The sequence below is a fragment of the Protobothrops mucrosquamatus genome, unplaced genomic scaffold, assembly GCF_001527695.2.
Source record: "Protobothrops mucrosquamatus isolate PMUCROS unplaced genomic scaffold, P.Mucros_1.0 scaffold10, whole genome shotgun sequence".
Classification (NCBI taxonomy): Eukaryota; Metazoa; Chordata; class Lepidosauria; order Squamata; family Viperidae; genus Protobothrops; species Protobothrops mucrosquamatus.
This window is the reverse complement of record NW_015386397.1, coordinates 3,048,975-3,073,050: the sequence shown is the minus strand read 5'-3', so window position 1 is coordinate 3,073,050 and position 24,076 is coordinate 3,048,975.

Genomic DNA, 24,076 nt, shown 5'->3' with positions numbered 1-24,076 from the left:
AAATGGTGAACCTGATTATCTCTAGATTCTCTGGATGATGAGAATCTTAGAAAGGTGGGGAGGAGGCTAATATATGAAGGATATGTTTCATGAGATAATATCAACAATTCATAAAGTAAACTCATTAAAGTCAGGGGGTTTCAAGTGATTTTATTAATCACTTCATTATTTTTATTTATTATTTTTCAGATTTATATATGGAAGCATCTGAATTAACTGGACTTGAAAGTAACAAAATGGTGCATTCAGATTTACTTGCATGGGAATATCAAAATACTTTCTTACTGTTGCTAAGATAACTATATAGCTGGGTCTATGTGACCACCAAAAGTATATCTGAACTTGAAGAAATTTATCTTTCTTTTTTTTAGTGTATAACATTTTCTTCTTCTATTTTCCCTCACATATAAATCCACTATGAGGTTGATCACACTGAGAGATAGGGACTGACTCCAGAGCTTAGGAAGTTTCCTCAGTCGCAATTCAACATTTTAACTATTCTCATTTTTTAACTATTCTCTATTCTAATTTAACAAAACTTGGGTTCAACTAAATATGTGCATCCATAATTTAATTATTTAAAACTTGCAAATTTTGCAAAATGGCAAAATTAGAAATCTATAAATTCTAATTAGGGGTCATTCAGCCTTGCATTTTGTTTTTAAAATATATTTTGACAAAAGTTAAGTATTTTATATTTTGCATTTACATCAGTTAAAATAACTGCAGCTAAAAAAGAACTATCATTACCTAGAATAATGTAAACCAACCTCTGGGTTAGTGATTTTGTGATTTGGACAGACACACACACGGACATGGACATACACACACACATATAGCCACTAAAAATGAATCAATACGTATATGAGGATGTTTCAGAACACACAGAAATATGTATGCACATATTTGATCATTCATTCCTGAGCATTCCCAGTATTACAATACTGACTGCACCTTAACTATGCACTAAAGGGAAAAGGGGAACTCAAATGTTAATTTCAATAAAATTAACTTAGCTTGTTGGTTTCATTGCAATGTAATTTTAGCCCAGTGCCCCAAAGGGGAACCTGAGTTGTATGTCATAAAAGGCTCTGCCGTCTCAGATTGGTTGCTTCGTTCAGCTCGGTTTCTCGGTTCTGTCGCCTGGAGGTGAGCAGCTCTTGAGAAACCCCATCCCATAAATTGGAATTGTCACAGGCCACTGTAGAGACACGTTTATACAATCTAGCTATTTTCTCTTCTGCAATATTTTATGTAAGCTTTTAAAAAAAATGCTGCTTTGAGCAGCCTGCTTAGTTATCTGGCTGCTGAATCTCCTCTCTTTAAAATGTATGATCAAGTTATTAGATAATTGGAAGATTACCAATACCAAGGACTCATTGAGTGAAGGCTGGAAAGTCAAATGTGCTGTCTCACATACACACATTTCCTCATAAAAGATTGCAAAGCACTTTGCAGATTAAAATTGTTACTACTACATAATGTTATGAACATGGAAGGTATTATTACTTAAGATGTTTTTGAATGAACTTATCTCTTAGTGTTAAAGTAAAAAAAATATATAGCATTTCCATCCCACCTTTTCCTTCCTAATTGAATCATAACACATCTTTTTGATGTTAAGTGGAGGAGGAATTTAAAAAAAAAACAGAAAGAAAGGTATAGAAATGGAGATCCATTTTGTTAGGACCATATAGTATAATAAAAGATTTGTCTGAAAAAACAGTTACTCTTCCATTCAGACAATTATGCTTTCAATATTTTTATTCGTATTTGTTTTATTTATGTATGCATCATTTTTAAGACATATTTCTTCAAAGATATCTGACAGAGAAGATTTAAAAATTATAATTGAAACCAAAACTAGGCAAACCATGTTCAGGATGACAATGAAAAGTGGATGGAGTCATCTCATTGAGACTGACAGAGCCAAGGATTTTGTTTGCTATATTGGAGCCTTTTTTTAAAACAAAAATTCCTAATTCTCAAAAGGATAGGCAACCTTGCCATCAGTTGTTGGCATTTGAGGACAAAGCAAGGAAAATTATTTAAGAGTGCACATGGTTGTATACATGTTCTACATATGTTCTCCATTTTATCACTGGGGGGTTGGAAGAGAAAGAGTTGGCAGAATTAGGAGTACAAACTGGCTCTTCAAGAATTATTAGAGTATAGGATGTGGAAGACCCTCTGCGTGTGCATATATGTATGCATATATGTACATATTCATAGGTAGCCAGCAGAGAAAATCACCTGTGAAATTTACCTGCATACATTGGTGTTCAAAGAGAAAATTCTGAATGAATTCTGCAAGTGGGAGGGACTGCAAATAACCCCATCTACAGTCTCACACCAAATTAAAAGATAGAGCTTCAAATATGGGAATCAAACCTCTCATCTGCCTTGTTTAGTAAGCCTCTAAACCATCTGTTTTCCACCTACTGGTCTGCAGTTGTGAAATTCCAGCTCTCGGACCTCAAGTCACAGCTTGACTAACAGCTCCATTTCTTGCTATCTTACTGAGTCAATCACTTTTAATAATATCTGAATAGGGCTCAGGTGTTGTCAAGGAGCAGTGGAGAATAAGATAGTTGTAGGTGCACTTTTTCTCTTTCACACATGAGGCTCACAAAATCTTTTGTCTAAATCACTTGGTAATGCAAATGTGAAAATACATTGTGCTGAATGTTCATCTGAATTACAGATGTTTCTTCTCCATCATTTTTTGTTGCATACTAAGATGGATCATATATTCACATAAATATTATGGAGAAAGGCTCAAAGGCAATTTAATGTTCTGTATGAAAGCCTTTGATAAGCTGATGATGAAATCACTTCTGGATGAAGGGCTTTTCAACCTTTTCACCAATTGTATCACTTTTAGGATATGGCAATATTTGAGTACCACTTAGCAAGGTGTCAAAAACTTGATGACCAAAAAAAAGGAAAAAAGTGATAAAGTACAGGTAGTCCTTGACTTACAACAATTCGCTTAGTGACTGTTCAAAATTACAATGGCACTGAAGTGACTTATGACCATTTTTCACACTTATGATCATTACAGCATCCCCAGGGTCATGTTTATATTTGGATGCTTGGTAACTGATTCATATTTATGATGGTCACAGTGTCCCAGGGTCATGTGGTCCCCTTTTGCAACCTTTTGACAAGCAAAGTCAATGGCAGGGCTGCTGGTGGCCAAGTGCTAAGGCGGGACTTCCTTTAGACCCTCCCTACCTTTCATTCCAATTTCCCTTCTTCCTCTCTTCCTTCCTGTTTCCCTCGCTCCTTCCCTGCCTCTCTCTTTCTCATTCCCATCTCCTTCCTTCTGAAGGAAGAATTTGAAAACCCTCTTTCCCTCTTCCATATATTTATCAAATAAGGAGAAGCCTCCAGAAACAGAAAAGACAAGTCGCTGAGGGAACTAGCTTAAAAAGGCGCGTTGTCCTTTAAGAATTAGCTACTGGCTAGAAAGAAAAGTTAAGGAGCTGGCAGCCGGCACTTAAGGAAAAAAAAACAACCAAATGTAGCAAGTACTGGCCTCCCCAAATGGCTCTATTCATAAGTAAACAAATGCTTCCATTGCAGCAAAACGTACAACTAACAATAGCAGAGCAATAGAATTAGAACCAGTAAACCCTCACCCCAAAATCCAACACGAGCCATCATCCACAATAGAAATTGCCAAACACTCCTTAAGAATACAAAGCCCACACTGCACAAATCCCAGAACTTCAAAATCACAAACTCACATAAGAATCCTTCCACTCTCCCAGTTTGTTGTTCAGCTGATTCAGAACCGAACTGCTGAAACAGCACTTCGTTCTGCCAAAAAAATCTCCTCTTGAGCAGCCAGAGCAGCTGGCTTCCTTTCGCCTATTTCAAACATGCCTCACCTCCAGCCGATGCTGCCTTTCTTCATTCCCCATGGAGGGCAATCCGTTCCTCACTGCGTTTCTTGCCTGTTTGTCGCTGCCCACCCGTGTGTGTGCCCGGCACGGATGGCTACCACAGAAGTTGTAGATCGGCTCCCAGCCGGCCTGTTTGATCTCCTCTCCTCTCTCCCCCCCTCCTTCTTTTCCCTTTGGTGCAGCTCCAGGTGATTCCTCTTCCCAAAGCTGCGTCTTTTTTTCCCCTCTCCCTCTCCCGCCCAAACTGCCTCCTTTTATAGCCTCTCCTGTGTCTGCACCCCGTCCTCCTGGGGCCAATCCTGGGGTCTTTACCTCACCCCAGCTGCCCTGCAGCTCCTGAGGACTCTCTCTCCCGGCAAGTCCTGCATGGCGCCCTTTGGCTTGTTCCCTTCCCTGCTACACTTGGCTGGGCAGGCCCATGTACCACCTGTTTTCTTTTCTTGGAATACTAAAATTTATATTCGTTCAATTAAATGATTGAAAATTGATAAAGTATGGTGCAAAGAAAGTATTTCATGTAACATCCAATTAATACATGGAATTTATTAGTAGAAGATACAGAAATAACCTGTACTTTGATGATGTTTTACAGAATGATTTGAAGATTTAGGAAATATAGGCCTGGCAATAGTTATTGTTTCCTATAGTAAATAGAGCCTCTAGAATCTAACCAGTTAGGTTTACACTATTTGAGATGCTTACATATGAATAGGCAAAAATATATATTTCACACATAACAGGAGGTACCTGGATTGAGAGAACTTCAAAAAAGGGGGTGAAATGGGAGGGTCTCTCAAAGAAAAAACATCCTTGTGTGTTAGGAAACAACTACAATAATTCCTTATTAGCATCACTAATAATTCATGGGAATTACAGAGGTCTTAATGCTCCAATTGCAACATTTTGTTATGACTCTCTTATATATTTCTGAATAAAGAGTTCAAGGCCAGGATACCAGAATCATTTGCCTTCATTTGAAACTGCCTGGAAACTGATTTAGCTTCAGTTAGCTGGTTACATGTCTTAATATTAAAAATACTTGACTGGACTTGAAGTTTGCTGTGACAAAACCATTATGGAACTCTCTCCAACTATATCTATTTCTGATAGGATTTAGGTTATCAATGAAAACAGTGGGGGGTTGCTTGTTTTTGGTTTTTATTATGGGTTAAAACTTTTAAACTTTATTCCTCTTCATTTTAATAACCTTAATTTAATTGCTTTAATTTGATGCATTTATTTTGCTGTTTGTAAATCAGTTTAGGTTTAATTACTTATCCTTATTTAGATAAAATGAAAATATGCTTTAATATGTTTTAATACATTTAATGTGTTTTAAATACACACAAGCTAGATAAACATATCAACTATTCTTAATCATATACATATATTCATACCATTTACCATTCCTTCACACACACACACACACACACACATATGTACGCATACAAATACAATATAAATATTTGTCATGTTTTCAGTTTCATTAAAATCCTTTTTTTTTCTCCAGTAGTACTACAACCAAAGGTTCATTTATGACATAAACAACACATGAAAAACCTATGTTCGCTATCTATGGTTGAAAGAGAAAGAAGATAACTATTTTTTTTAAAGTAGCAGAAGCTTTGTATCCCTTAGCAACCTAGATGGAAAATTGGCAACCAACTGACCTTAATTTCAATTAGAATCATGAAAGCACTCCGTAAAACATGCAATAGCAGAACACAAACCACTTTAATTGGGAGAAAATGTGCAGGACTGGTAGGCCAAAATGGGAGGTTAGGACAAGAAAATTCCTCAGCTTCCTCCTAAACTTAGAAATTGTCCATTTTTCTTAAAGGCTGTACTTTCTAAAAAATGTAGGAATAAAAGTCTTTTTTGTACAGACAGATCTCAAAGAGTCCTTTTAGGAATTTAAATAATTTATCTAAATACAGCATTTAGAATTCCAGAGTAACAGATCACTGGGTTTTTTATGTCACCAACTGGTTGATGTACAACCGCAGAACTTGGTGCAGAATTTAGTTTTGTAGAAAAGGTGCAATTGAAGCTTCTTTGGTTTTTGAATTGATAAAGTAAAACCGTTCTCAGCTTGGACGGTTACCTGCTAAAATGTATATTTAAGAATATAACATTAAGTAATAATTTAGCATTGCAAAATGACCCTACAGAAATTCAGTTCATGAATAACTTTTCTGGAAAGGCCACAAACAATTCAGAAATCTTTACTTCTGTTTTAGATTAACTAAACCTTACATTTCATCTAAATACACACAAAATATAGCTCATTTTAACAATGGCTTGTTGAAATGAAACAGCTTTGGATATACGGTACGGTAGCTCATAAAATTAAGTAGCTTGAAATACAGTTTGGATTAATCATACAGCAATATAATAGTTTATTTTTTATTTAAACATAAATAGGATATATGTACTTTTTGAAGCCGATCTAGAAGAAGAAAGCACAAGGAGGAATGCATAAACTGAAGGCTTGCAGGTTCTTGTGTTATCATTTAAGACAGTCATTGTTTTCTCTAAAATTATAAGCCAGAATTGTTGCACTGATGGCTTATTGATATTAAGCAACATATATGCCAGTGATGGCGAACCTTTTAGAGACTGAGTGCCCAAACTGCAACCGAAAACCCACTTATGCATCGATGGGTGCCGGGTGGGTGTGGCCATTGGGTGGGTGTGGCCAATTGGGTGAGTGTGGCGCATTGGGTGGGTGTGGCTGCGGTGGTAACAGCAGACTGGGTAGGACTAAAAAGTTTAATCAATCAATTCCAACTTTGCAAGATCTTTTTTTTTCCCCACAAGAAGTTGAAATTGATTGATTGATTGAACCTTTTTTTTTTTTTGCACACGGCGGCAGAGGCTTAAAGCAAAAAGGTTTTATAAAACCCAGCTGAAGGCCTAGGACTGGGGCGATGGCGCGTGCGCCCACAGAGAGGGCTCTGAGTGCCGCCTCTGGCACCCGTGCCATAGGTTCGCCACCACTGATATATGCTCTCATATTACTCCTATTTGGCTACATGCAGAAGCAGCTAAAGTAATCAGGAATTTAACCAACAATGGAGTTCTTTGCGCTGTAATCAAAAGAGGCTACTGGCATCTCACTATAATTTTCCCCCTCAATTCTAAATTCCACTGATAGTTTTGGGACTATTTTCCTGAATGTCCCCATAGAGAATAAATGAGAACTTACCATTGGTCAAGTCCAATCTAGTCTATAGCATCCAGACTTCCTAATACCCTCTGAAATGTAAGCTACTATGAAGTCAAAAATATAGAAATAATGTAAATAAACAAATAAAGTGCAATCACCATCTCTTAATTTACAGAAATCAGCAGATTCTTTCATATATATAATTGTCAAACACACCATGTGGATGAAATTATACAGAATCTACACAGACAAGAAAAACATGGTACTTAATGTTAAACATATTTTTACTCATGGAACATTCAAAGCAAGTAATAAAATTTACCTAATATTTTACCTAATAAAATTTACCTATTCATCTAATAATAACCCAACAGAAGATTCTAACTGCACTTTGCATTCTGTTCTGGCCCAATTATCTATTATTCTTTCATTCAACAATGTTATACTTAAATAAAGGTGCTTCCATTATCAAATAATATCATGAATAAGCAAATTTTCATAACATCAATTCTGAATAAGCTTATGTGAGTGTTTATCAATGATTCCATCTCAAATTGTATAAACATATAAATATCCCTCACTCTACCAGTTAAAATTCAGATGTGGTAGGTTGTCTTTGCACTCAGATAAATAGATTTAGAAGTAATTCCTTTAGCAATTTTTCCATGCAGGTTTCCTTATTAAAAATAAATGTATGTGTACTAATTGTGAATCATTCTGCATTTCCGATAGTTCACACTAGATATATTTTTCAAATATTTGAATATATACCAAACCAGTGCTTTTTTTGTAAAAAAAAAAAAAAAAAAAGGTGCCGGAATTCACACACGTTATACAACCTGCCTTGCCTAGCCTACGAGGTTCTATCAAAAAAAGGTGCCGGAACTCCGTTCTGGGCGTTCTATGACAAAAAAAGCCCTATACCAAACTATATTAAAATTATAATGCCTCACTTAATTTGAACATAGGTAGACTGACTGAGTTCAATGCAGCTTATTTAGTAGTCCTGGGCATTTTATGGCTCCAAATCACATCCAGCACTTTGGCTGTTTCTGTCTGGCCTGCATGAGATCAATCAGAAATTAGAAATCAAACATATATATATATATATATGCTCCTTCACAGCCCTGTTAGTTCAACCCTCCACAACAGCCCCAGCTTCTAGTGCAGTCTTTTGGGAAAATTAATTGCCTATTCCTAATACATAGGATTGTATTGTTAAATTCAAAATGTGTTGTTAGAAAGCATCTGCATTTCAACATACCTCTGCTCAAAAAGACAATGCATTTTATTAACAAAATCATTATAACAATAAAATGCAGCTTAAGGAAAAGGAAAAGGATGAAACTATAGATTTGAAAAAGGTTCCAAAAATTAAATCATTAAAATGACTTTTTTCCCTTTATTAAAAATACAATAAAGATACTGTGACTAAAGGAATAAATAGATAAAGAATGAACACATGAAAGGAATGCCAACAGGCTTTCTATCTGAGGTGTTTAGTGACTGTTTCCCCAAGTACCATCTGGCTGTATAGATATAATAACAATTATTCTATCGAGGTAGACCATCCTCTAAATCATATTAATATACACAGATTCTTCTCATCTTATTGTGCTTGATGTTTCCGCACGCTCCCATTTAACCTGGGTAATGTGCTACAACAAGTTGGCTTCATCATTAAGAATTGATTTTTAATTTATGGGAATGTCAAGTGCATTCCCATAATATCCTTTTGTAATCCAAAACAGCCGGAACTACGATACTACTGAATAATCTGTTTTTATAGGCTTTCTTTTTATTTTATTTTATTTTTAAAAGGACAGATAAAATAAAATTCACAACATATTGCTATTTATTTATGTTGAGATTTGTAGGCTTGGGGCTGCTGCCTGATCATGCTTTTCTCGGATGTATTTTATGTAAGAGAACGAGGCGGCTTGTACTCCACTAAACTAGATAAGCTTGAAGGAGGGGGAGTTTATTTCTTTAAATTATTTAACCGTGGCAGAGCCCATTGGGATCACATAAATTATAAAACATGCTAATGAAAAACATTAGTTAGGTTATTCTTAAAGAAAAAAGACAAAGCAAAACAGAAACAAAAAGGAATGTAAAAAGGAGAAAAAATGATATTATCTCCTTATCCCAAAATTTGTTCATTTAACTAGGTTATTTAGTAAATGTGCTACTCTATCTAGTTAATTAGACAAAATGACATTCTAGAAAGAAAACTTTTTTTGTTACTGAATGTTACAAATGGTCAATTTCATTAATTACACAATAATCTTCAAATCATAGCCACTCATTAAAAAGTGGTGTAGATTGCTACTAACAAAATTTATTCTCATATGCATTTGATCTATTAACCAAAATGGTGTTTTGACCTTGACTGTCATAGAAAAAACACTTTATGTTGGTTGCATATTTTATTATCTTCCAAATTCAAGAGAACTTTCCTTTGGGGAGTTTTATACTTCATAAATGTATGTTATAAACACTCAGCACAAGGAGGTAGCTGCTTTTCCTTTTTTCACCACTTCTCTTTATAAGCCATTTTTTAAGATTACAGTATTATGTTCTTACAAACTACTGGAAATACTGAGCAATAAACTTTAAGTCTAAAGTTACTACATGTATAAGAAAACATTCCCTATTTCAAAATATTAATATTATATGGACCTATATTGTGAAACCATCCAAAGGTAGACTCAAAAATCTGTATAAACTCTGTTATGCATTGTCATTCATTACTTTTTAAAGTAGACAGCTAACTTCAGAGTCAATAAAGGAAGGCTAGGAATTAGCAATGGTTGGGGACCACAAATTTCATACCAATATTATTTTCTGCTAACTCAAAGATGAGTAACTAGAAGTTCAACTCAATAGAGAGGAAAGCCCTGAATATTTTACCATTTTGCTTCATTTTAACTTCTGCATGCTTTCTGAAGTTATAATCTCACATCATTAGGTTTTTGAACTGACATGATAGAGATTTAAGATAGCACAGTCCTTAAAAGCTGTATAAATAGCTGAACCTACAAATAGTCCTCAACTTACAACCACATTGGGACCAAAATTTCTACTTCTCAGCAAGGTGGCTGTTAAAGTGAGCCATGGTCAATTCTGTGATCTTTTTTTGTCATAGTTATTATGCAAATCACTGTAGTTAAGTGAATTACATGGTCGTTAAACAACTCCAGCTTCCCCCTTTGCTTTTGACTGTCAGAAGCTGGCTGGAAAGGTTACAAATGGCGATCACATGATTCCAACATGCTGCAACTATCATAAATAAATGCCAGTTGACAAGCTCCCAAATTTTGATCACACCATCATGGGGAAACTGTCATAGTGGTAAGTACAAGGGCCAGTTGTAAGTTTTTCAGTCATTGTCATTGTATCGTCAAACAGTTGCTAAATGAGGGGTTGTAAGCCAGGGACTATCTGTACTTATCTACTGTAACACCAAATAGCCCACTACAAAATTCAGAATTTGTCAGATTTATAACTGCAGTCATGTGCACAAATATATCCAAAGTTTTTGCTGATGAGGATCGAGGAAAGGAAGCAGACCCAACTCAAATGTAAACTGACTAATGCCTTACCTTTGAAAAATTGTATCTTTTCATTTATATTAATTTTTTAAAAATGCTGTTTTTGAAAGAAGGCCAGTAACTGAAACTTAAATTCTATTCTTAGAATTTAAATCTTTCAAATGTTGATACAGTAATTGTATTCATTACCCATTTTAGAATGATTTAGAATTAAAGAGAAAGCGTCTCAAAAGCAGATTTGTATTAAATGCATTTATTTTATTGTCAAAAAATTATATTTTAAATTACATTTCTCAATCTGCTTATTGACATATTATATTTCTTGAGAAATAAGACAAAAGGAATGGTGATTGAAGAAAAGGGAAAAAAATATAAAAGCTGTACCTTGGACTAAAGACAGCAGCTGTTTAGAAAATTCCTTTTATGTATCCTACGAGGATATATTAAAAGTACTTTTCTCAGCTTTTTGTAGACAGGTATTGTAGGACTTTGCACTGATTCAAAACCTGCAAAATCAGTTTGACCAGACATAACAAGGGAATCAAAGAAACAAATGTGCATATCAAAAGCAGCAATATTTCTGTACAGCAGTATTATCTTTTTAAAAATCACTTATATTGATCCTGAAATTGCTGGAAGATAAAACATAAACTCAGAGCAAAATCAGAGTTTGTAAAAAGTGAAATGATGATGTATATGTACATGCATGTCTATATGTGTGTATCTCTGTGTGTAGAATCTTGTGTGTAGACTGTCAAATTAAATACATTTGCTGTGGGCTGTTATTCAACCATTAAGTAATAAACATTGCATGTTTAATTTAGGCTCTCCCCCACTAAGTATCACATGAAGAACAGCAATAATAATTCTTCCACCAACTATATCAGCTTGAAGCTGAACACAGTCAGATAAATGGAAAATGCCTACCTTTCATGGATGGCTTTCTTTCTTTCTTTCTTTCTTTCTTTCTTTCTTTCTTTCTTTCTTTCTTTCTTTCTTTCTTTCTTTCTTTCTTTCTTTCTTTCTTTCCCATTTAAGGTTAAGAATAAATAAAAATTTGACTACTCTGAACTCAGCAAGATATCACAGTTAGCTATTTTTTTTAAAAAAAAGATCCTTATTTTTAAGCTCAAATCTATTTAAGACATGGGAAAAAACCCTCAACAGTTTCTTCCAATATTTAATAGGGCAGCTACAATCTAATTCTCATACTGTGTTTTTGCACACATAGGTTATTTTACAGTGTTAGATTATTGTCCCATCTGGAAAACATTGCATGAAATCATACCATGCTATGTAGCATGATAAACTGCACACAAACATCAACAAAATATATGTATCATTGCTCATGAATATAATCACCTCAGAAAAGATCTTGTGAGAACTTTGTTTGCTTCAGACAACATATTTTTACAGAGTATATTCAAAATATTTTATAGATAATGATTGTGCATCCAGGTAGCATATAACTTTCCACCTGCATCTCTCAAATAAGAAATATGCCTAAGAGTTAGTAGGCATGTAGCAGCAAGTGGTGACAGAAACACAAACACACACACATACAACCATTAACATATGAAATGGTGATCAGCCTTGAGAAATTATATTCCAGATCAGTATCCATTATATTTCTGTGAGTTGATGTATGTCAATTTCATGAGCATTTCACTTCCAGGCAAGCTTTTCTAAAGAATCTCAGTCTCCAGGAGGGAAATTAACATAAAATCATCAGGCATCTCACTCTCATTGAACTGCAAGATTATGAAGTGTTTTATCCATGCATGTAAAAACTAACATCCAAAAGCAGCCTTTCCTTATTAACAAGGCCATATTAGAGATGTTAAAGTCTGTTACCCTTACTTGGAAGCAAAACTATTATATTTGATGGAGCTACTTTGGCTTATCTGGGACTGTAATCAATTCATTGCTTCATTGCATCCTCATGAGATATATAACATTTATATTTTTATCAAATATCCAGTTTTACACAGGACTGATATAGAATGCTTAGATCATTCTAAAGGTCTGTTTTATGATAAATTATTAGTCTCTAATACAATATTTTAACTATCAGATTACAATAATTTCCCCTGTGCACTCTTCTAATTCCATAGGAAGTTGGTATTTCTGAGTTCTATTTGATAGATGGATATATAAGGCTGGGCAAAAATAACTAAATGGAGACAATCTTGGGTATTCACAGTAGGGCAGAAGTTCCAGGCAAGAAAAATCATTGTCTGTAATGCACAGAGCAGCTTCTCATTCTTCTATGAGATTTGCTGTTTAATTTTATCTCCAAAATTTAGTACATTAAAAACCAATGCAAAGTGTTCATTAATGCTTTATAACCATATATACATAAATTTTGCTTACAACTTAGAAAAACCTAGGATAGACATTTGTTTAGTTCAGAAAGAAACCCAAAAAGTAGTTCTAAGAACAATAGTCTGATGAGATAGTAAGCCAATATGGTCTAGTGGCCGAGGCTAAACACCAGGAGCTGTGAGTTCTAATCCCACCTTAGTCATGAAAACCAACTGGATCACATTGGGCCAGTCACCTTCTCTCAGTCCAACTCATTTTATAGGGTTGTTGTTATGGGGAAAATAGGAGGAGGAAGAAGTAACAGGTATGTTCACCACTTTGAGTTATTTCTAAAAATAATAAAGGTGGAATAAAAAACATCTTGAAAAGTTATTATCTATTTTGCTACAACAAAAAAGGCAGAGATTTAAAAAAAATACATCTATGTTTTCAAGGAATTTCAGAATGAGCTGATAGCCCAAGCTTTTATATAAAATGCAAAGGACATAGTACATATAGCATCCTCCTTTTTTAAAACCAATGTCTACCCCATGAGGTAGCTAATGCCTCAGTCCAAGGAGGAAAATATCATTCATTCTGCATCACGGAAGGAGCTTTTGTCCAAGGACTAGAATACTCCCCCCTTCCTGTAGACAGAGTTTAGCTATTAAAATCAGACAAAATTAAGAAGGTTGAAGGGTAAATCAAAGGAGTTAGCATAACCCAATGAACCATGGATGGAAACTGATTCTCAGGCATATATTTTCCAATAACTGGAAGTAGGAATAAATGGAGGAAACACTGAATACCATCTAGTGAAAGCCATCATAATTGACTGCAATGCTTAACTCCCATTTGAAACTTAAGATAGATTACATTTTTCATCTTTTAGATTTCATGTTCAGACCACTAATATGCTATTTAACTTCTTATTCTGAAATTCACTGATTGGATTTGGATATTCAATTTTTTTCTCTCATTAAAATCTACAGTTTCTCAAGTGATATGAATCAAATAGAACTAGATTACCTAGAGAAGCAACAAGTGCAGAATTTAAATGATCATTTCATTGATATGTTTGAAATCCTTTTGGCACTTTAAACTTTATTATTTTAATCTTCTTCCTAAATTGTAGTAGTTTAATGCCAACAATACCATCACTGGAAGATCTAAAGACAAGTTGGAATGTATGTTCTACATGAAGAAAAACATATGTGGATATTTGCAGGTTCCATTGCTAAAACAGCATGCCACTCTTTTTAAGATGTAAACTGTTCTCTATGTTATATCTTCTTTCCTGTATCATCAATCATTGGAAAGATTCTTCTAAAAAGTGTATGGTCCTTACATAGCAGTCTACATTACTGCAAAATTGTGCAGGTATTCACAACAGTGATGCTTAAGGTGGCATGTATCACAAAAAAGCCTGCCTGGATACAGTTATGTTAAAAACATAGCAGATATGCAGTATTTATTAACATATACTTCCAGAGCAGTATGTTAAAAAAAACATACAACAATACCTAAATAGCAAAAGGATTAATGGAGACGTGAAATTTTAATTCAGTGACATACTGAGGCAAGTTGGACAGACATTTAAACACACACACACACACACACACACACACACACACAAAAGGAGAAAGTGGAAAATATAAAAGAAGTTTGAATTTGTAAAGTCAAAACTCTGCAAGATAAAAGACAACATCAACCATCAATACCCTAAATATTATTAAGGCAAACTGAGATGAAGATGAAGCAGATACAACTTGAAAACCAATTTTTGTATCTCATTCTCAACATTAGAGATGAACATACGCACATAACTTTGTAATGCAGAAACCTCACAAATAGAATCTGTTGTGGGTTACATCTGAGTATATACACATATGATAGTTTCAATGCTGTATACTCTATGCTACTTGACAGTTATAACATCTACTTATACATCTGAAGTATATTTAGAGCAATAATTATTAACAGAAATAAAGCTATGTTAAATGTAAACGTTGCACAAAACTATAAATATTTTGAAAAAACAAGGTAGCATGGAATTTCAAATCTCAACTAGACTAAAAAAATTAAAAAACTTGTGCCACTTTAAAAACCAAGAAATAGTTCAACATTCCACAATACTCTATTATGATTTTATCAAATATATTATAAGTATTGTAGTTATACAATATATTGTATGCTATCATAGAAACACATGCATTACATTTCAGTAAGACTAGTAGAATTCTCAGAATATCTGGAATCATCATGATTTCTATATTGTTTGCAAATGTATAGCTGACCCCAGTCTTATTTATTATTAGGCATGTACTCAAGAGCAAGTACAATGGATTACCACAGATTAATAAGGATGCAATTAGTTAAGCTTAATCTACTGAAACAACTGATGTTTTTCTTATGTAATTAGAAAAAAGTGTAGACTATTTATACCTAATTCCTGATTAGGGTTTTTGTTTTATTGGTGTCTGGAACTCCAAACTTATGAATATAAGTGCATACTTTAACAATTGTCTGATAAATTATACAGAAAAGCTGACTTTTAAAGATATCAGTTCAGTGGTGGGATTCAGCTGGTTCGCACCACTTCGGCAGAACCCGTAGCTAATTTTTTGTTGCCCAGGCCCAGAATGGACTTCCGGAAGTGGCATCCACACAGAGAACCGGTTGTTCACTGTATCAGTTCATAACTACAAATTAGTTGGGTTTATGATACAGTTAACAATGATCCAGGTTCCAAATCAAAAGAAGGAAAAATGAAAATAAACCTATTAGTAAACTTCATTCAAAGATATGTTTAAGTCTCAGTATATTAAGGAACAATATAGCAATTTATGGCAAAGCTTATTATATATAAAGTTTATGTCCCCCCAAAAAGAATTGAACTATAATTATATCTGAACAGTAAACAACAGTACAATCTATTATATCATAAAAGCTCACAACTATGACACCAAGCCAGCTTAAGTTCTCTTTCTCTTTAACATTAATAAAAAAAAAACCTAAAAGCCTCCATCCACACACAGCTACAGTACATGCCAAGTTTCAAGCTTTCAAGCATGAGTGCAGAAGCAAAGGAAGGGGGAGCTGGCAGGAGTGGCAGAGAGGACATGTATAAGGAGGGAAGCAAAACCCTGCCAATCAATCATTTATAATTAACAAAAAAAATCCAATTGGTGGTTTTAAATAGAGATCAATGTGGTTTTCAGGCCAGACGGGCAGATAGAGGAGAAGAATTTCACCTTCGTGTCTGTCTCCCTCACAAGCTGTCTTACCTACAGATTTGCCATTTGTTTTGTTAACAAAGCTTCGGGGGGTGCCGGGCTCTCATTGAAATTTCATTAATCTAATGGAGTAAAGTCCTATAGAAAAAAAATCAAATTCTCGTTGAGCGAGATGCTACCTGGGAAAGATAACCTCTGGTTGAACTCCCAGACTTCTATTGCTCAGCTATTAGTCTGAAAAATCAGACAGCAACAAGGCTGATTACAGCTAGAGGCCACAACATTTTTTTTCCTCTCAGTCTCCCCTCCTCCTCTTTCATTTCTCCCTGTTAGCGCACTGTTCCTAACTAGCAATCTCTGAATGCAAGCAACATTGCTAGACACTTCCCTGTGAATAGTGGGGGTTGTGTTAAAAAAAGGGGGGGGAGTTTTCACATTCTCAAAGATGGAATTTAGTGACTGAATGTCAGTGAATATACAGTACATCACAGATAGAGAGAAAATAGAAAGCACACTATCCTTTGTGTAGTTCACTGTTAATTCCCAAATAGATGAATGGGAAGAAGCCCATTCCCATTTGGCAATCTTGAAGAGTGGACTTTTCAAACAGGTGGGGTTTCAAAGGCGTCCATAAAAGTGTTTGCCAGAAATAAAAAGAACACAACAATTAGAAACAAAGAAATAAAGCCATTATTTCTTTTGAGGGGGTCAGACCATGCTCCAAAACATTTAAGAGACAAAATAAAGTTTAACTGGAGACAAATGCATGGGTTTGGGAAAGATTAATGCTTTTGACAACTTCTCTGCATCTTCTGTTTTTCCAACATCACACGTGGCAATTAAAACATGGGATTATAATATGGAAGAGGCTGCCAAAAAATCAGCCTGAGCTGCCTAAATCCAACTATCATTCCTTTAAAAAGGCAGTATTAATTCCTTACTTGGATTCAGTCTTCTGTGTCCACATTAGCAGAAATAACTATATTCACATATGTATATAATCATGCACAATTGGATGAATTCATGTAATGCACTAGGAAGACATTAGCCCTGTATTTCAAATAATGAAACTAGCATACTCTATGAGTTGAAGAAACTAGTTTATGTGTAGTTATATCCAATTTATTTTGCATATCAGTTCTGCTGAAATCATTTTTATGTCTTACTGATTTTAATGGGACTTAAAAGTATGACTGCATTAGTGCTTATCTACTCACCAAACAAGGAGAAAGGTACTCTCTTAATTTTTGTACACTTAGTAAATAGTGTTTATCCTTGAACATGTGAATAGAGGACAAGTGGGATTTTTTTCTTGGGTACTGTCTGTAGAAAGCTTTTTCATAATTTTTCTATTTGTGACTGCAGGCATTTGCTAGGCTATTACCCCCCTAATTGGCAACAAGCTGGCTGGCTAAAAATAAGAATTCACTATAAAGCTAGAAAGAAGCCATAATATAAACTTTTCTTTTATGGGACAGCAAGAATAGGTGGTTGGAAATTTTTGTCTTCTGCATTTATTTTTAAAAAATCATGTTTCTCTGTTGTGCGATAGGAATGGATACACAAAGTGAGTGATGGTTATTATTTATTGACAAGGATATAAGTACAGGTAATTTAAGTGAGAGGCTCAGTACAATTAATAGATACTATTTACTCACATCAAATACATACTTTTGCATCTCACATTATTATACAATTCTGGTTTGTAAAACTGCATTTAACAAAAGCTTTTCTTTATGCAAATGAATTTTATAAGCAGGTAGCTTCAGTCATTAAGAAGGGAAAAGCAGATCAGTAACAAAAAGATGAGAAGAGAAGAACTTTTTTTTTCGCATTTCTAGAATGGGGGAGGGACGATTATTCTGTAACAGCAACAAAATTACTAGAAATTGGTCAATAGCATTTCCTTAACTAGGTAGGAGACAGCAACGAAATAGGCCAAAGACTCAATGTGCAGCATAGAAGCAAACAGAGTTGGAGTTAGGGTTAGGAAAAAGCAGAAAGGTAGAGAAATGGGGGAGGGGGAGGGAAATTTTTTGATAGAAATATTAATGCAAAAATTGTATTTTTCTCTCCTTCGCAATTTTCCCATTTTTCCAATTATAACAATATTTTTGTCAATTATTCAATCATGTTATTTTGAAGAATGGATATTAAGGAAATGTATTACAGGAATGTTCCAGTGCTTATTATTCTTTACTAGTTATCTCTTCAAGAAGTAGCAACATTTAAATGCAGGAATCCAAGGGAATGAAATGTGAGTTTGCCTAGAAAATCCTCATTCATTCATGGTCCACATTCACTTCAATCATATGGTATTTTCTGCACCAGAAAGCAAGACACCATAATTACCCTAAATAAATAGACTGAGTGAATAACTCCTTAATCCTTTTCTGAAAAGATATACTTGGACAATAGTATCATCTACTAAATATTTTGATTGGTCTCCTGGTCTGATATTATCTTCTAGGATACAATGTTCAAAGCCTAGCAGAGCCATATATCTTTTAGAATAATTTTATATTTATGAGCCTTGTCCATCTCCAGCCAACCTTGTGAGAACAAAACAGTTTCATGGCATTTTAAAATGATTACCTATATTACTGGATAAATATTCAGGGACTACATTCTCTTCATAAACACCCAATAAATGATGCCCTCTATTTACTTTCTATGGTTAGGACGAGAATAAAGCATGACAAATTCAGTAAAGACTCCAAAAGAGAAATTTGATTAATTGATTGGCTGAGGTTATACCCTTTACTGCAACCAACTCTTTAAAAGTATAATTAAAGCATCTATGGTCAAAGAGAAATGTAAATAACAATAACAATAAAAATAAATAAAGTAATACAAATGGTTCAATAGAGCCACTTTGCTATAGTAGTTAAGACAACAGGCTAAAAATGGAGACTGTGAGTTCACGTTCTGCCTTAGGTATAAAGCTAGCTGGGTGACCTTAGGCCAGTCACTCTTTCTCAGTTTTAGGCAGAAGGTATGGCAAACTATTTGCAAAAAAACTTAGCCCAAAAAACTGCAGGGACTTGTCCAGGCAATCACCAGGATTCAAAATATTTGACTCAAAGGGACCAAAAGGAAAATATGGTGGCAATGCATTAAACTAAGAAAACACATGCCAGATTAGTTCATTTTGGGGGCAATTTCCTAAAGGCCAGCATGGATAGGATGAGTCTAAGTGTCTCTTCCAGAGTAGCACACACAACAGAAAAACAATCTAGTCTCATTTTAGACTCCATTATTTCTACAAAATGTAAGACCATAAGTAGCTATTTTGTACATAATCTAATAAGCTAGGATTGATTCTGGTTGGAGAAGACAGTCCTGCAGATACCTAAGTACCAAACTATGAAAAACTGAAATTTGCTTCAGAGTGGAAGTCTTTAAATAATCTTTAAAATGTGCTTATTTATTTCATATGAAATGTTCACAATTTCTGATATAAAGTGTGGGTTTGTCATCCTTATTTCAAAATGTGCATCTAAGGAAACAAATAAAAACATTTATCAAGATGTTCTGTGGAATCTCTTTATTCCCCTATTATCTTATGAAAGAATAGATTGCAATACTATTTGTCAGACCTGCCTCAACCTGAATACTTACATAAGAACAATCTTTAACACTATTTGTTGAGAAAGGTATAATTTACTAAAGGTTAAGCGAAATACAATAGAACAAAGCCAGAACTGAAATTAATGTGCCAAAATCTCCAAATCTAACTTCCCTTCCTTTAGTTACCTCCCCATGCTGGGTCCCCAATGTCCAATCAAAGTCAAAGAAGATGTTTTCAAAATGGTCATTTCAAGTGTGGATTGGAATGCAGCTGTATTCCATTGCCAGCCAGCCGACCTTGAAACTGTGTCTCAGGGAGATACAGTGAACTTTCATTTTCCTTGAATCCTCCACCATCCCATCCAATCCCCCTAGAGTTCATGGCAGTCTGGCACTGAGCGATAGCAAAAGGCAAGCGTGAAGTAGCAGCTGACACTATACTTCAAAGCTTCATAGCCCCTTAGGATCATAAAACATGCTTCCTATTCTATGTACCTGAAGACACAGACATTTCTATATACCTGAAGACACAGATGTTTCTCTGAGGTAGCATGATCAATTCAGTATTATCTCAGAATTGGTATCAAGTTGAGGTAACAAGTTGGTAACAAGCTTGTGTAGTGCTATTCCAACAATACATGTATTTTATTTTATACAATATGATGATAGTTTAAGATGCAGAATGCAAAGCAACAGTTTATAGGGGGGAAAAAAGGATTGGGAATAGATACTGTAGAAGAAGAAAACCCCAAGTAAAATTTGTGGAGAAAGTAGGGGAATCCTCAGCAAAGAATCTGGAAACAGACATCCAAAGAGAGAAATATCTCTCTCTCTCTCTCTCTCTCTCTCTCTCTCTCTCTCTCTCTCTCTCTCTCTCTCTCTCTCTCTCTCTCTCTCTCTCTCTCTCTCTCACACACACACATACACCACATGCACACACAAACACACAGATGAGTCTTTAGGGATTTGCATGAACTTTTGAACCAGATACTCAAAGACAGAGCCCAGCCTGTTCCCACTTTAATAAACAATTTTTTTCTCAATTAATTAAGGTTTGGAAAGGGGGAAAAAATAGCAGAAGCAAAGTAATTTAGCATGCAGCACATACGTTACAGATGGATCCCACCTTTGGATGCTTATTAAATCTATGCATGATTGCACTGGGAGAAAATTAATTGCATTGTTTTTCACAATTCAAGATGGCTTTGGAAAAGAGCAAAGAAAATGATGGAAAACTGTTTAATTTATATGCTTTAAAAATAAAAGACAACTTTTCAAATATCAAATACCTTCAAATACCTTCAAGATATTTTGAATGCAAAATCTTTTTGCATTTCCCAGTTGCAAAAAGAAAAAGAAATACAGCTTCTAAAAGTTAATAAAAATTTTGTAACATTTCTCTTGGACTAAAATTGAGATGCTATAAAATCATCTATATTGTAGAATTGTTAATGTATTTATTATCTTAATGTTTCAATCTTTTATAATATCATTTTATTGTAAGCTACCCAGAGTAGCAAGAGCAAGTTTGGCAGCAAATAAATTTAATAAATAAAAATAAATAAATAAGAAGAACTGTGACATGTTTTCTCCCCTCTGTATCCCCTGCACAAAATCTTATTTGGCAATTTCAGAAATGTTCCACTAGTAACAGAGTTTAATTTTCCATAAATAAACAGAAAACTATATAAACTATTTGGAACATTGGGCATTATCTTATTTATGTAGAATTATTGATCCATCTAACTTACTACTTTTTACTCAGACTAGTAGTTGCACTCCAAAGTTTTGAACAGAAACCTTTTACAGCTCAACTATCTGTAATCCTAAACATGCAAATAAAGCCATAGCTTCTCACTAAGCTATAACCCTTCTTAAACGGTGTTACCAATAGGCACAATACCAAAGCTGTCTTTAGACAATATATTCTGCAGACTGCAGAATATAACCAGGCATTCTTATATGGAAACTCCTATGAAATAAAAGACATCTTGTACAGGAGAACTTCTGATTAACTGATTCCCATGTTAATTGACGGAACACTGTCTGAGACACAAAAACACTTCCAACATAACTTGAATCACACAAGAGCAATTCAATAAAAAGCAGCATTTGTTCACAGAACTGCCAATACATCCATTCCTGTTCTGTAAAATACCTGTACTTTATAGTTGCTTAGTTGCTCAGAACAAAGAACAAAATAGGATAATATGGAATAAAAGCTAGACCAGTTCAACAGCAATACTTGAAATTAATCCTAAATATGGGTACAATTGGTTGCCTTTCAAATCTTATAAAATCATGCTGAAACTGTAGTTGTTAAAAAATCAGTAAGAGCAATGAAGAAATCCCTCCCTCACCAATAGACCAATACCTACTATTCCTGCAGAGCCAATAAAGAATTAGCAATGCTAAATAAACATTTGAATGTGATTGTGATCAAACAGTTGTCAATAAAAAGAAGATGGTGCTGTTGGATAATATATCTAGCAAAATAAGGGAAATCAATTTGTTGTAAAGAGGTTGCAGTCAACCAATCATACTCTTTGAACTTCTCTGTCCAATGGATTTTTAAATAGATGGATTATTTTAATTTAAGAATTTAATTGAAAGTTAGTGGAAATAGAAAGTTAAGATTTAAACGGAAAGCTAAAATCAAAAACATCTACTATCATATGAATTTCCAGGTGAACCTTTCAGTTCACTGGCTTTCCAGAATATCATGGTAAATTGCCACCAAAGTTTTGTTTGGAAAAGTACTTTGAAACAAGAGGCAGGTGGGCTGTAAAAATCATCCAGGGGAGGGAAAAGGTTGAAAGAGGTGATGTGAAACAATTATATCAATTTGCCATCTAATAAATATGTGTTTATTCCAATTTCTGAAAATATTTGCAAAATATTTCTCACAATTCTAAATATAGGCACCTATTCAGAAAAGTTGTTTATCCTTATCCTAAAACAGCTTGTTCTTAGCTGTGGCCCAAATCCATACTGTCTGGGAATTCTCAACATCTCACAATCTGGAGAGCTATAAACTGAGAAAATCATCCTAAATTAGTACTTCATAATGGTCATGATCCATATTCAGAAAGGAAGATTTGGTCACAAGATTGGCATCAACCTTCAGCAGCCAATGTTCCAGGTACAACTATATCAGAATACAGATAATTTACTTCAATTGTGCATAATATGCTATTACTACTACTGTTTTTTTCCTGTGATATTTACATGTTTTTTTCTTTTTATGTATTAGTTGCTGGAAGAACTTATATTAGTTCATGGCATATAAAAGCTATAAAACATATTACCGCATAATTTTCAGGGATCCTTTACAAAACACACAAAAAAGGTAAAGTTGAGTTGCTATATGTGTGTGTGTGTGTGTGTAAATAAACATTTTTCTGTCATGTTGGTTTGAACAGTTCTTCCTCTTTTAAATTTGCCCACCAATTCAGAGTCATTTTAACAGCAATAAAATGCCTTTTGATATTCTATTTAAGTCCCATTGATTTAAATAAAAATTAAGTCATGTAATTAATTACATAATTTCAGGTAACTTATTCTGGAGTCACTTCATGATTTTAAAACTATATAATATACATTTGATTGTGATACATCACCCATGACATTTTTTTCAACGCAACATGAAAGTCTACAGATTAAAGATTTTCTTCTAATACATCTTAAAAATGGTAAGCATATTATTTCTATGTGTGCAAATGTACATTTAAGCTTAATCAATTAAACATATGCTGTGTTTATCAATGAATTTACACAACTTATATTAAGCTAGGATAAAATGGTGGTGGGTCAACAATGCTTTGAAAAGCTGGTCATTGTATTAATCAGCCATATGAATTAGGCCATTATGTTAAATGATATTTGTTTACATATTGCTAAGCACTATATAAAATATTGTTATGTAGGACTTCAGTATTTTGGACAAATACAAAACTATATGTGATATTTCTGATTTGATGCTTTAAAAGCTGTAGTATTTGTGGGATAAATCTACTGGACAAATTACCATGTTTCCTTGATGAGTCTCTCATTAAATGTTCTTGAGAAGCAAGCAATAAACTAAATGCATAGCAAAGTGTGAGCACACAGTGACAAACTTAGGCAAAATTACTTTCCTTCATTATCTCTTCCCACATTCTAAAGCTGCTCTCCCCCCCAGACACCCCTGGTCTTGGGAGTTTGTAAATGAATTGTAAACTTACCCAGACTGCCCCCCAAATGACCTCAACTGCTGAACTTGAAAGACTCATACGTTTTTTTAAAGGGGCAAAAAGAGCCATTTGTTTTCTCGAACGCACTTCCAGATTCTTT